The 13992-nt window shown below is 55.0% G+C and overlaps 1 protein-coding gene across 3 annotated transcripts in view; it reads right to left on the bottom strand.

Moving 5' to 3' along the window:
* St3gal1 (ST3 beta-galactoside alpha-2,3-sialyltransferase 1) overlaps positions 1–11379 on the bottom strand; it is a 76921-nt gene extending 65542 nt beyond the window's left edge. For 2 of the 3 annotated variants that reach the window (XM_047550733.1, XM_047550708.1), the window contains exon 1: positions 11162–11379. The gene's annotated coding sequence lies outside the window, so the exon portion shown is untranslated. Of the gene's footprint in view, positions 1–11072; positions 11126–11161 lie in introns of those variants that run through there. The other variant, XM_047550726.1, reaches the window with a different exon arrangement.
* Positions 11380–13992: the final 2613 nt, after the last annotated feature.

Genomic DNA, 13992 nt, shown 5'->3' with positions numbered 1-13992 from the left:
TTGGGGTGCAGGGAGGCCAGGGAGACAGGGCAGAGAGCAGCTGGGCAGCCTGGTACAGATGTCAACCCTTCAGAGGGCCCAGCAAGGGTTCCAGTGGGGCCTGGGCTGTCTTCCCACTGCAACGAAGGTCTTGTGGTCACGAGTGGCTGCCCCGAGTCCCGCAGGCTGCACACCCAGCGACTTCCCTGCCTTAATTCAGGTGGCTCTGGAGAGCCCTGCCTGGGTAGAAAGTTCACTGCTAGGAAGTTTTCTGAGCCAGGAATCCAAGGGTCATGGTTGGCATGGGGAGGAGAGCAGGTGCGGTAGAACCACGTGGAGTCTCAGCCAGGCAAACTGCCTCACGAGGCCGAGCAAGAGGGTTGGGTTCTAAATGAGCGTGGTGAGGACGGATGACAGCGGGTTACTCAGAGGATGTAATCAGCAACACAGTCCCAAGTATTAACTCATTTAATACTCATTTAGTATCTCCTGGGAGCTAGTCATTATTAAGATCCCTATCTTATAAAAGATGAGGAACTGGATGCACAGAGAGAGTAAGCAACTCGCTCAAGGTCACACAGCTAGGAAGAGGCAGAGCCAGTACTTAATAAAAGAGGCAATGACTCAGTGGATGGTAATTGAAGTCTCGGAGTAGAAGTTCAAACAAGGGCACAGCTGAGGCTCTTTGCAAGCACTGAGATTTTACAATTATTTGTTTCACATCACCTAAACGTGTAACACCTGTAAGTTGCTATCACTGAATCAACGCCCCGCAAGTCCAGCCCACCCCAGCCAACACAGGTTTGATCCCTTCGTTCTGAGAAAAAGAGGGAACCTCCCTAACCCAGGCCAGCGCAGGTTTCAGACAACCATGCAGGGCTGTCCGAAAGTCAAAACTGCCTCTGGCCAGCCTGTTCTTCCTCCTGGACTGGATATTTGGTGTTGTAGAGGGATCAGCGTCATTTGTAAAATGCTGGAGTTCATGGTCCGAGTCTGCTCAGCTCAGTTTGTTCATGTCACAGGCAGAGAGGAAAACAGCAGCAGGTTCGAGGCTGGAACCACTCATGAGCCACCAGGCAGGGTATGGCATGTTTTCCATCCGAAGTTCCCATAGGAGGTGGGCAGAGAGGACACTGCCTGCCTAATGCCCCCTTCGTTTTAATTTCCTTTTCTGCCAGAAGACTGAACTTTAAAATCTGAGATTATGCTGTAGGAACACCCGTTCACCCCCCAAAGCCATTCTCCTCTACGGCAGCGACACTGTTTCCCAAGCAAAGGTCTTTATCCTGGAAACCCTCCACCAAGTGGTGGGATTAACAGCACTTCGTTCTGGGAACAACTGTCCTCTCTACTGTGAAGATTTTAAAAAGGACTCTTCTAAAGTTGCAGCAGTGACTCTTACAATTCAGCTTACAAAACCCAGGTTGACTCTGGCCTTGCTGCTCCATCCGGGTCTCCAGCCCAGGGGGCTCATGGTGCTCAACGCCCAGGTGCCAGGGCCACTCCAAAGAGCAACACCTGCCGGCAGTAACGCAGAATCCACGCGGAGATCTCCAGTCAGGTGAGACCCTAACAGGCCAGGTGCGGCCTGAGGGCTACCTGAGAACCAGAAGCAGTCCCACTGGAGACCCCGCTCTGGAGTGTGGGGCTGCGGGCTCTGACTTGGGAGGCAGCAAGTGCGGAGACACCAGGGCCTCATTCCAGAATGGGCAGCACGCAACTGGGTCTGTGGCCACTGGAGGACAGGGCTGGGCCTGGCATCCTGCAGGGGACTCCTGGAGAACCTGCCCTGCCCCTGCCCTGCCGGAGACCTGTGGGTGGCCTGTGAATTCCACAGCACGGTGCTGGTGGCCTGGGCTCTGGACACTAATGGAGTGCTTTTCTGGTTCTGCCACTTTGTGGCTGTGTGACCTTAATTTTGTGACCTACCCTCTCCAAGCCCCAGTTTCCACATCTGTAAATGGGATTAGGAAAAAGCCCCAACACGGGCCTTAGAGGGCTGCCGCAAGAAAAGGGGCGCCAGGTCAGAGGGACGAGAAGCCCTGGCAAGGGGAGCAGGTCACCTGGCCTGGCCGGGGTGCGGAGCTGATAGTGGGCCCCGAGCAGATGGACAGGAGCCCAGGCCACCTGCAGGCCCACTCCGCAGTTAAACCCCAACGCCTCTGGATCGCTTTCTGTGAAACCTTGCTCAGAGTTTGCCCACAGTTACCTCTGCTCCCTGAGGTTCATCAGTTTAACCCCCAAAACTGCGCCTCCCCTGTTGGCCGCCGGGGCTTCCTCCACTCCCTCGGCTCTCTCCAGCCTCCTGGCCTCTGTTCCTGGGCTTTGGTTCCACCCAGCAGCTGACTCTTCTCTCCTGAGAAACAATCCATTCACATGCAGAACAAATACAAGACAGGGCGAGCTGCCTAACCAAATGGGCCAGTTCTTCCTTGACCTCCCAGGGTCCATGTGATGGCCTGCTCACCAGCACAGCCCTGGAACTAGCCTCTTCGCCCCAGCCTGCCCTGCCACGCCAGGGCTTGCTAGGGCTGAGCTGGTCCCTGGCCAAGCTTGCCTCCGGTTCCAGCTCATCCGGAACTTGGTGACATGGCCTGTGAATGGCAGTGTGTGCGCTTGGGCTGCTGCATCCTTGCGATGACCAAGTCTTGGTCCCAGCAGCTGGACTTGGTTGTGTTATGAGGGGTGGGTGGGGCGTTCACGCCCGGTCAGGGTGCTGGGATGAAGGCCCGTGCTCCTGGGGCAGGAGGACACACCTGCCCTTTCCCAGCCACTGGCCTGGTGCTGGGCAGGTCCTCTGGCAGAGCTTCCCTCCTCACCTGTGCCGGCGGGGAGGGTGGCGGGGGCTGGTGGCCTAGGTGCAGGTGTGCCTCATGGCCACGGGCTGTCCAAAGTGTGCCTAATTCCTGCCCGGAGGGCCCAACAGAGTGAGCCTGTGTGGCCTTGCTAAACTCCAGTCCCAAACAGGTAACATTCTCAAAGATTTTGCTACTTTACAAAACAGCATCCACTTGGAAGCCATGTCTGTATCTGTACAATGGCAGGACCCTCGTTCCAGGCTAGCACTTGGAAGAGCTGAGCCAGGGCCACGCAGGGGCTGGCAGCAGACGCAGAGGGCCCGGGATGCCCTCCGTGGCTTCCAGGGTGTCTCAACTCTCGCCCTCGGGACCTCTGTGCTGGGGCAGGGCTACAGGACACGGTAGGGAGGAGGGACAGTGGAGCCCTTCATGACTTGGCCAGACAAATTTGGGAGATTTATCTTGGGCTCAGCTCTAGACTTCTAAGGATCTAAGCAAAGGGTTGTGTGTGTGTTTTGTTTTGTTACATTCTTTTCTTTCCACTTTCATTTCTGAAAAGGTAAATGCCCAATTAGATGGACTTTCCTTTTTCATCTGCAGTTCTTTCAGGCTTTGGGGGCATGAAACCATATTTTGGAGTCATTTCATCTTCTCAGAGAAGTAGCTTGATTTGCTTTGGTGGTGATTTTCTGGTTGGGTTTTTCTCAAGAGTTCTCTGCTAAGTAAATACGCATGAAGGGAATTTTTAGCCACTCTAGTCCATGAGTTCACTGTGGATTCAAATGGATTCTGTTTTGTTTTGTTTGTAAAAGCAGCAAAATCTATTAGAATGCTATCTGTTTGGGTTTGGATTTTTTTTTTTTAACTGTACCTAGTGACATTCAGAGAAAGTACTTTCTTGCAAAACAAAATGTGAACTTTCCAAAAGTCATTTGTAATGCTCTTTTAATTCTGCCAAACAATTGGGAATTAATGCTCTTTTGTTCTCAGTTGATCTGAATTTTAACTCTTATATTCTCTCAAAGATTTAACTGGTAAGATACCTTTGATGTATTTTAGAGAAAAGATACCCACACAGACATAATCAGAATAACTGTTCCAAGCATTCCCAGAAACTCTTAACATACAAATATTCCAAGAATAGCATTGGGATGTGAACAGACTGACAGGCCTGAGGAAGCTCAGCCCACCCCACTCCGGCCAGCTCAGGAGTAAGAACGAGCGTCTGCTGAGCAACCCTCGTGCCTCAGCATCTACGCTAAATTCCTAATCAATCAAGCTGCCCATTTTTCACAAAGACTGTACAAAACACATCCTCTGGACGTCAGAGGAACCTGAGGCACAGGGGAGGCAGGGAGTCTGCTCACGGGGGTGGCAGCCCCTCCCTGAAACCCTGGCAAACCTCCAACCTGAAGCCTTTCCGCCCGGCTTCGAAATGTCAATAGGGTCTGCTTTGGCAGGAGTGTGGTCTGAGGGTGTCCCCAAGGGTTCCTGTGTTGGAAGCTTGGTCCCCAATGGGGTGATGTTAAGAAGTGGGGGGATCTTTCAGAAGTGGGGCCTCAGGGGCGTTCCCGAGATCGCCCCTCCCCACTGTTGTCTCCATGTGCTGGCTCCCTCACGGGGGTCCAGCCATAGCCCACTGCCCACGAGGCGAATCAGTCAGGGGCCCTCACCTGAGCTTATGCCACACTCTTTGGACTTTCAGCCTCCCAAACTATGAGCTAAAAAAGCTCTTTTCTTTACAAATTACCCACCCTCTGATATTTTGATATAGCAACAGAAAACTAACCCAAAAGGGTCTTAATAATATCATACATTTGATGCACTTCGTTTACTAGGACAGTTCAAACACCACAGGTTAAACCCTGGGTTTCCACCAGTTGTGTGGCCTTAGGCGAGGGTTTAATGACTTAGGTCAGTTCCTTGGGCTTCTCACCTGACAGTTGGGAATCTTAGGACCACCTACCCCGGGGCTGGTGCACCTTATCTCTCAGGCCACCCTCCAGGCCTACTCCTGATGTCACTCCACCCTGCCCCGAAGCGCTCTCTGCCCTGGCTGCTGGTAGGCCCGCTCCTGTGCAGAGAGCTAGACCAGGTTGAGCTGGTAGATTTCATCCTCCCGCACCTCTGCGGGGGGATGGGTGAGGGGCAGAGGTCTCTCTCCTGCTGAAACCCATACCCACAGGGTATTTTAAAATACATTTAAGTTGTATATGGACACAATGCTTTTGTTTATTTTTATGTGGTGCTGAAGATGGAACTCAGTACCACACGTGTGCGAGGCAAGCACTCCACCACTGAGCTACGGCTCCAGCCCCCTCACAGGGTATCTAAACCCGGGCACACTCTAAACTGTACAAAGTGGGCACCACTACACTATTCTCAGCAAGGCCTGGTCCAGCTGGGGGCTCCTGCCTGCTCCCTGTGGCAGGGCATGGTGGGCCCTGACACTGCCATCCCCTGCTTAGGAAACCAAGGGCCCAGGACAGTAAGTGAAGGGTCCAAGGCCCCCAGCCAGGAGCAGGTGGGCTGGCTCAGGACTAGAGTGCAGGGGTTTCCCTGCCCAGGCGGCCCCCGATTGAGAAATATCCTGATACCAAAGCCCTCCCCACCTGCTGTCCAGCGTACCCACAACAGACGGAGCCCACCCAGGGCCTCAAACTTGACTCCAGTCAGAGCCTTGCTGGCCAGCTAGGCCAGTGCCTCAGGTGCCCGAGGCCACCTGGTAACAGCTGGCTTTTGGGCAGCTCGTAGGCCCCTGTTCTGGCTAATTAGTAATTCTCTGTGTTCTGCCTCAGGGAAAAAGACATTTTAAAGGTTTCACACAACCCATAGGAATGAGAACAGCATGCAGCTGCGACCAGCCCTGAGGCCTTGCTCCTTCAAGGAAGGTCATTAACAAGCCACTTGACCTTAGAACTAGCCTCCTCCTTCCAGTGTTTTTCTATGAGCTTTCTAGAAGGTCCTGACACCTGTCCACTCCTGCATTCTGCACAGGCTCTGTGCTGATGTCATGTCCCACACAGCCACTTCCTCTGATCAACAGACTTAATTCAGCTGGAAGGCAGGAGGCTCTGGGGTCTCCCGCATCTGAATTCTCCCAAGCTTCCTCTCCCTCAGGACCTGCAAGCCAGGGTGAGACCATCTGCCCTGCAAACCTGGTACACAGAGGTGCAGGGTCTGGCCCACCTCAGACCTGCGGTGATACCCCCGTAAACCTGGTGCTGTTCCTACCCACTGCCCATCCTGCCCTTAAACCTCATCCTCCCACATCAGCTACTCAAATTGGAGACAAATGATAAGAATAAGTATTCAAAATAAAGCATTAGGCCCTAGTTTTTAAAGCAAACAGTAAACAGCCACAGTTTCCCAAGAGATCTCTCTGAGGCCACACTCTGGATGCCCAGCCGGCTGGCTGGGCTGTAACAGTGGTCCGCTGGAGGCTGGGAACATAGCCCCGTAACGTGCCCATCCCACACCAGCCAGTAAGAGATCAGGACACACCCACACCGGAGCCCTCCAACCCCCAGGTCCCTGCCTCTTCAGACTCGCGGAAAGGCCTGTCAGCAATCTGTTGTTCGACTTTTATTTTTCTTACCCACACAGGACACAAAATCGAGAAAATGTCTTTGCTGTGTCACAGACTGACTCCTCTCCAGAGGAAACCCCAAGTTCTCAGGGCTTTGTCTCCCCCAGGAATCCTTCTGTGGGCCCTCGAGGCAGAGGGAACCTCTCCCTTGTACCCCATCTCGGCACATGCAGATTTGAATTCTTAATACAAACCACCAGGCAGAACTCTCCAGGTCCCCTTGCACCTCCCCAGCTCACTGGGGCCTCTAGGAAGGCAAGAGGACAAGGACTGTGTGTTTTTCCACACCTGTATTCCAGCACGTTGCAAGCTTCCTGCGCAAAATAAGCTCCCAAGAAATGCAGGCTGAGCTGAAACCAAAACTATCCAGCCACCACCTCACCAAAGCCAAACAAGCTGCCAAGTCCCAGCCTTCCCGGATAGGTCGGTTCCCACCAAGGAAACCAAACCATGGCTCAAATGCATGGAAAAGTGTGGGATTGGGGAAGAGGGGGCACAAAGGGTTAACCCACTAGCTCTGTCCCGAACAGTCCTGGGGATGTTCCCTCTGGACCTCCTAGTTTTGCATGAAAGCAAAACAGTTTAAACAAAATGATTTCTAAGGTCATTTGTAGCTCACAGATAGGAACAAGCTAGGCCTGGTGAGGTCACCAGGTTCCTCTTTGTAAAATGTATCACTTGGAAGTCCCCAAGTGCGCTGGCATCGCACAGCCTCGTCAGGTTTCAGACCTCAGTGTCTGAAACTTCTGGGCCATCTTTCAAAACCCAGTGTTGAGAATTGCTAGAAAACGACTTCGTCAAGTGAGTGTGGGCTCCCAGAGGTCCAGAGCCACCTGTGTGTGAGAGGAGGGATGCTCTTGGCACTGTGTAGTGGCCAGTCCAGTCTCCCCAGTCAGGCCTGCAATGCCAGGCGGGTTTTGAGGAGGAATTTGTAGCAAAATAAAGGAGGTGGGGCCTGTCTTTACAAAGGAAAGCTTTAATGGAGCTTTAAAGGTGACTGTCAACAGAACTGCAGAGCCTCTCATTTTGCAGAATGAAACAGACCCAGAGCCCAGAGTTGCTTGGGTGCCAAGCTGCAAAGCAACCCAGCACTAGCAGAGGGACTCAAATGCCGGTTCTCACAGCCCACATCTGGGCTCCTGTGACCAAAGCAGAGCTGGAGAGGGCTCTCAGAGTCCCAGGTTGCAAGCAGGGCTGCAGAAGTTTCCCTACGGGTCACACAATTGAATAAGCTGTGCATAAGCCTTATTCTAGAATTCTTCATGCCCGGGCCGGCTCTCGGTGGGCCTGTGAAGTCCTGTGCACACACATGTCCAGGACTCACCACAAAGCACTACAGAAGTCCCCCATCATGGTTTCACTTCCCCAGTTTCAGTTACTTGCAATCAACCGAATTCCAAAACTACTAAATGGAAAATTCTAGAAGTAAACAATTTGTAAATTTTCAACAACTTATATTGCAGTGTATTGTTATAAATGGTCTCTCTTGTTAGTAGTTATTGTTCCTCTTTTACTGTCCTAATTTATGACGTCTATCACAACTTTGTACATCTAAGAGTGCCTGTGCATGGACAGCTGGCTCTCTGAGGTTTCTGGGGTCTCGGAACATACGGAGGATAAAGTACTACTATGTAAGGACAAATGACCAGTCAGTTTTATCTTTCTTGGTTGCTCTGTGGCATGGGAGAGGCTGAGCTAAGAGTGGAAGTTTGGATCCCTCTGGATCTATCCACAGACAATTCCTTGGAGTCAGCAACCTCTTATCAGGGGCCACCCCAGCAAGGTGCCAGGTAAACTGACCAGGAGGCTCAGAAGGCCAGTCATCCCAAGCCTCCTCCCTGGGGGTTTGCCATGGCTTATCTCTCGGATGCAGGCCTGGACTGGGGGGCTGCTTGGAGGGGAGACAGAGCCACCTGGCATGAAGTCTGACTACACCCTCACTGCCAGGCCCACACATGGACTTGCTCCCCTATGCCAGGGGCATGGTCTGAGGGCTCCCAATATTGGTGACAGTCCCCAGATTTCAGGAGTGTAGACAGGGCAGGAGGCCTGATCCTGCACGAGGGAACACAGCCCTGTCCATGGCCACCAGACACACTCAAGTTGGCTTCTGCCTGCTGCTGTGGAGAGCTGAATCCACCCCCAATGCCACACTCTGCCATCACTTCCAGCCACACTTCCCTTCACCCCCGAGCCCAGTAGCTACTGTGGCCTCCAGTCTGGGAAGGTGAGGTGAAGCCCCTGCTCAGCCCTGTCCTGGTCTTGCTTGACCGGGCGATGCCAACAGTGACATGCAGGGGAGCAAAGGTCAGGACCCGTGCAATCTCAGAAAGGCGGTAGAAGGAGCCTTCTATTCATCCTTTCATTTCTTTACTCAGCAGAAACGGCGTGGTGGAACTCCTGCTGCCCAGACCTGAGGTCGGGGCACATGCACACAAACACATGTGTTGAACATACGTGTACACAGTGCACACCTATTCACACACTCAGTTTTATGTGGAATACCTATTTTTCAGGACACAGTTTGGAGATCATAGTAATGGACTCAATTTACAGATACGGAAACTGAGGCTGTGGGAAGTTAAGTCTCATGCTCAAAGTCAGAGAGACAGAGACAGATGACAGGAGACAAGAAGAGACCCTACTTGGCACCGGATCCTGGCAGAGGCAGGAGGTGCAGCATGGTGAAATCAGGTGAATCATTTCAGTCAATCATGAGATTTCGGAAAATCGACCCCCCCGGGTTTGGGTAGGAAGGGGAAGTACAGGAAGGTGCAGTGTGACTCTGCCTCAGGCCTCCAGGCCCCTTCCGCACCGCAGAGCCGGGCGGCAGTTTCCACAGTAGCCAGCAGGGGGCAGTGCACTTTGCGTTTTCGAGCCCGGGGCGCTCTCCCGCAGCACCCGGGAAAGAAAACCAGGGGGCACCGCCCGCAGCTTCTAGGAACGTAACTGGAGTGGAGTGTGGCACGCAGTAGGTACTCAAGGCACGTCCAGAAGCCGGAGGGCTAGACCAAATATGTGAATTTGAACTCAGTGGTAGAAATGGGGAGGGGAAGGAGAGAAGGGGTGTCGGGCCCCTGCCAGCACCTCCTATCGGAGTGGCCTTTTCAATGAAGAGTGTTTGCACCTACTGTGTGCCAGATGCGATGGCGGCGACTGGGCACTCTCGTTCCCTGCTCTCGCCATTTTCCCGCTAGCGAAGATCTCCCCATCTCTCCCCTTCCCCGCCCCCACTCAGCCGCAGAGCGGGGGTGGGCGTTCGCTGTCGCCCTGGGGAACCTTCTCGGCACAAATCGCTGGGCGTGGGGACCCGCGAGGGCGATAAGCCAAGAACTGCGAGAGGTCCCCGGAATCACACGTGAAAACCTGGCGAATGTCTGATGCGGCGACGCGGCGAGCTTGTCCCTGCCCTCAGAGTCAGGGCTGTCTCCCTCTGCGGGACTCGCCTGGCCCACGAGACGCAGTGGCCGACCCAGCCTCCACACACTCGCGCGTTTCTGGGCCCGCACGTGCCCCCTAGCCCAGCGCCACCAAGCCGGATGCGTGGTAGGCGCGGGATAGGACCCTAGCGTAGGAGAGAGGGGAGACTCAGCTCCAGCGTACAGAGCCCGGCTGATCCTGACACCCTTTTCTAGGAGACCTGACCACAGGGCCAAGGCGAAGGTTTATCTGTGCCAAGCTGGGGCGCTGCCTCAATCCCCATCTCAAGTTCAGCGTCGCTGCCTCCCGCAAGGTCACTCTCCAACACTCAGGCTGAAAGTTGCGCCACCGTCCCGATTTCGAACTAGCTGTACCCCCACCAACTCTGTCACTATTCTCCACCCCTGTGCACTCCTACAAGGGGCGGACCCTGCTCGCGCAGGTCACACACGTTAGAGACGCAGACAAGTTGCTAACTTTTGTCACATTATTTCTTGGCAGCTGCGGCGCCTAACGGGGTTGGGGAGGACTCAGAGTTTCGAGTTGCCACCAACACCACTACTGCCGCCGTGATCCCTCTGCCCACCCGAATCGCCCACTTCCCACCACGCCACATCCAGCTGACCCGTCCCAGGCGCCAACTTCTCCCCCGGATCTGGAGCAGCCTAGGCTAGAGGCGTCCCGGGAGCTGATAGCCTCCACCTGAGTCTGCGCCTGCTCACAGCGGATTGGGAGCCTGGATCCGGATACTGTCCCAGCGCCTCTGGTCCGGGTCACCAGTGGCCTCTGCGCGCCCCCGCGGTGTCCCAGCTGAAGACCCCGGCTCCGCTCTAAAGCACCGGAGACCCGCCGCGCCTAGGGGTCTCTTCGCCCCCGGCGCGGGCGGGGTAGATCCAACCGGTGTCGGGCGCAATGTCACTGGGGCCGCTACGGGGACCGCTGCCCCAGACTGCTGTAGGCTTACTGCTGAGCTCCCGGCGGTTCCTCCAGTAAGCTCTGGAGACCCCAGCCCGAGTCTCCTCCCATACCTTCCTCTCCCAAACACCCAGGTGGTAGTCGCGGCCAGGGACCGGGTTTCCCTACCGGTGTCTTCCTCCCGGTGCCTGGGGTCTTCATTCCCACCTCCATTGTCACACCCTCCTAGTCCCCTCCCTACCCCTCTGTTCCCGGGTCCGGGCAATCACCCCTGCACTAGAAGAACACACAGGAAACTGCCCGAACCCCAACTCGCGCGGACGCAGTCCCCGCGCACCCGGAGCAGTTTTCGGCTTGGCGCGCACACTCACCACGGCTGGAGACACGCTAGAGTTTCCCGGCTTTGGATACCGAGGGGGTTCCGAAGAGTACATAAGACGGGGGCGTCCCGAATACTCACCCGGCCCGGCTCACAGAGCCTCTTCCTCCTTCCTCTCCTCCTTTTCCTCCTCTTCTTTCTCCTCCCTCTGGTCTAGGGCTCTTTGTCTTTGCAAAGTGTCGAAACTGTCTGGCATAGTGGGGCTCCGCCGGCTGAGGCTTGAGCCGGGGAAGTGGGAGGCGGGGTGAGGATGGGAGCGGCCTCGGGAACACCTTCCCCCGGGTGTAACGGGAGCGGGAGGCGGGGCGACCGCCGAGGGGCCGCCTCCCGTGGCCGGCGGGGCCGCGAGCGGGGCGCGCCAGAGCCCGGCCACCGCCTCCTCGGCGCGCGGCCCTCCCCTTCCTCCGCCCCGCGCCCGCCCTCTGCGCCCCGCGCTCCCTTGCGCCCCTCCCGCCGGAATCGGCTCGGCTTTCCCCTCTCTGGGGCTTCCTGCGAGCCGAATATAGCTCTGCCGAGCCACGTGGACCGCCGCGGGCTGGGCTGAGGCCCGGCCGTGGAGACGCCGAAGGCGGCTGTGGCGGTGGCGGCGGCGGCGAGGGACCGTATCACCGCCTAAAGAGGGGATCTGCGGGACAGCTTCGAGACTCCTCGGGACCGATCGTCGCCGAAAGCGGGCGAGGCTAGGGAAGAGCGCCCTGGCGGCCCAGGGACTGTGGGGTCAGCGCCAGGGAGGAGGCGATGGGCGCGCACCGATCGGACGTAGCGGTCCCTAGAAGAACCCGAGTCGGGTGCACCGTGGCGAGAGGGGCCGATTCCCCTGCTGGCGGCCGGGCAGATCCGCCGACTTTCTCTAAGGGCGCGGGACTCGAGGTGGGATTTAGGGAGGAGGAAGAGGGAGGAGCGCGGCGAAGGCGTGGGGACGGGTGAGGCCTGAGCCACGACCCGTGCATCCCGGCTTCGGAGCCGCATAACTGGTACGGAGATCTGGCCCCCTCCCTTTCTCCTGTCCGCCGCGGGTTTTCCTCCCATGCAGAGACTGCAACGCGGTCCAGAACCGGGCGAAGGTTGGGCAGTAGGAGCCAGTGCAGGGCCCACCGAGGCAGCCTGGGCGTGTGCTTTGGGGTTTGGGGATTAGGTTTGGGTTATGCCCTCTGTCTTTCATAGGGAAATGAGGGCGGCGGAGACTTAGTTTGATGAGTGGCAGAGTGCTGATCTAGGAGGCTAAATGCTGCACACAAGATATAAGAGGCAATTCCAAAAATCTGGTTTTTCTGCCTTAACCCTCACAGTGTGGGACTACCTACCTCTTTTGCAACTTCTCGGTGGAATGTTAAGAGGAAAGAGGCAAAGCGTGCCTATGGGTCAGTTTATTCTTCCAGCTCCTGTTTCTCCAGGAGGAGCGGTCAGCCTTTTGCAGTGGAAGGTGAGAGGGAACTTGCCTTGCATTCATTCACCAGAGGGCTGCTGTGTCGCACGGTTTCAACCCATCTGCAAATCCTGTGCGGTGCTCCATGGATGGGTGATCTTGAGCTAGTTCCCGGTCCCTCCGCATCCTGAGATCCGTGCCTTGCTTTCCTCTTTTGTGAAAAGGGGCCTAATAACAGTGACTGTCTGGTGGGGCATTTCTGTCATGTAGTGGGTCCCTTGGAGCTGAACTTAGCACCTACCCAGTGCTCAGCCCCGGTTAGCCTGAAGGCAGGGCACCTCTCTGGCAGGTGGCCTGCCTAGGTGATGGGGTGGAGGTGTGGGGAAGACTTCAGGGACATGGGAGAGAAGAGAAATATTTTAATAAGACTGGAGTAGAAGAGAACCTGATTAATAGGAGAGGAGGAGAGAAAGAGAAAGTCAGTCACTGGAGAGGGAAGACATGCCAGAAAGAGAAAAAGCCAAAATAAAACAACTAAACAAACAAAAAGCCCATGGATCTACTGACCTTCTTCAAGGACCCCATTAGCCCGCTGGGCCTGCCCTGTCCAACTGTCCCTGCCCTTTAGGAGTTTGACAGAAAAGGTTTGAATGCTTCATGAACTACTCTGAGTTCTTGGCCTGGCCCCTTGGCTTTTGGTTTTGATGCTAGGGAGTGGGTAACCCTTTGTCCTGCCTGGAAGTATTTCCTAGGGTCAGACTTTGGCACACTTGGCATTCCCCAAAATGCTTGTGTTGGAGGGAGAGGGGAGAAACAGAGTTCCCATAACACCAGCTACCATCCTTTCCAGCCAAGCATCTTCCAGATGCTGGATCACTCAGATTCTCAGCACCCAGAGGTGTGACTCAGAGCATCATCCAGGTGATTCTGGTTGGCCACTCTGCTGTCCTCACTGGGATAACCAAGCCCTACAGATCAGCAGGGTTCTGTCTGCTGGCTGTTTGCCTCTTGATTTGACAGCTTGCTGTGCATAGGGAACATGCTGTGTTTTGCCCCCTGCTGACTGCAGTCCCTGTCTCTGCTGATCACGTGGTAGATGCTCAGTAAAGAGTTACAGGATGAATTAATAAAAGAAGTGTTGTTTATTGTGAGGATCAAATAAAATAGTGCATAGGGAAGCACTCTGAAAAGTGAGAAAATGTCGTACTGATATGAGAATATATTACTCTGTTCTGTAGATTTTATAGAAAGAGGTTCAGATTAGGCAAATAAATAGACCCAAGTCATACAGTTGCTCAGTTTTGCAGCCAAGAACCCAAAGCAGCCCAGTTTTAGCCTGGGGTTCTTGGTGGGTCTCCTGGATGACTCCATGGTGATAGGGAAGTTCCTTATTAAGTGACACATTGGTGAATACACATGAATTATCACCTTATCTATATGGAAGGATGCACATCAGAAGCTGTGTATGTAGTCTCAGGTGGGTTAGCCCAGTCCCCGTGTTTCTCTCCACCCCACTTCCTTTCTGTTACAGCACATTTCCTCCCAG

Source organism: Sciurus carolinensis, chromosome 1 (genome assembly GCF_902686445.1).
Source record: "Sciurus carolinensis chromosome 1, mSciCar1.2, whole genome shotgun sequence".
NCBI classification, from domain to species: Eukaryota; Metazoa; Chordata; class Mammalia; order Rodentia; family Sciuridae; genus Sciurus; species Sciurus carolinensis.
This window is presented reverse-complemented; position numbering and strand designations above follow the sequence as displayed.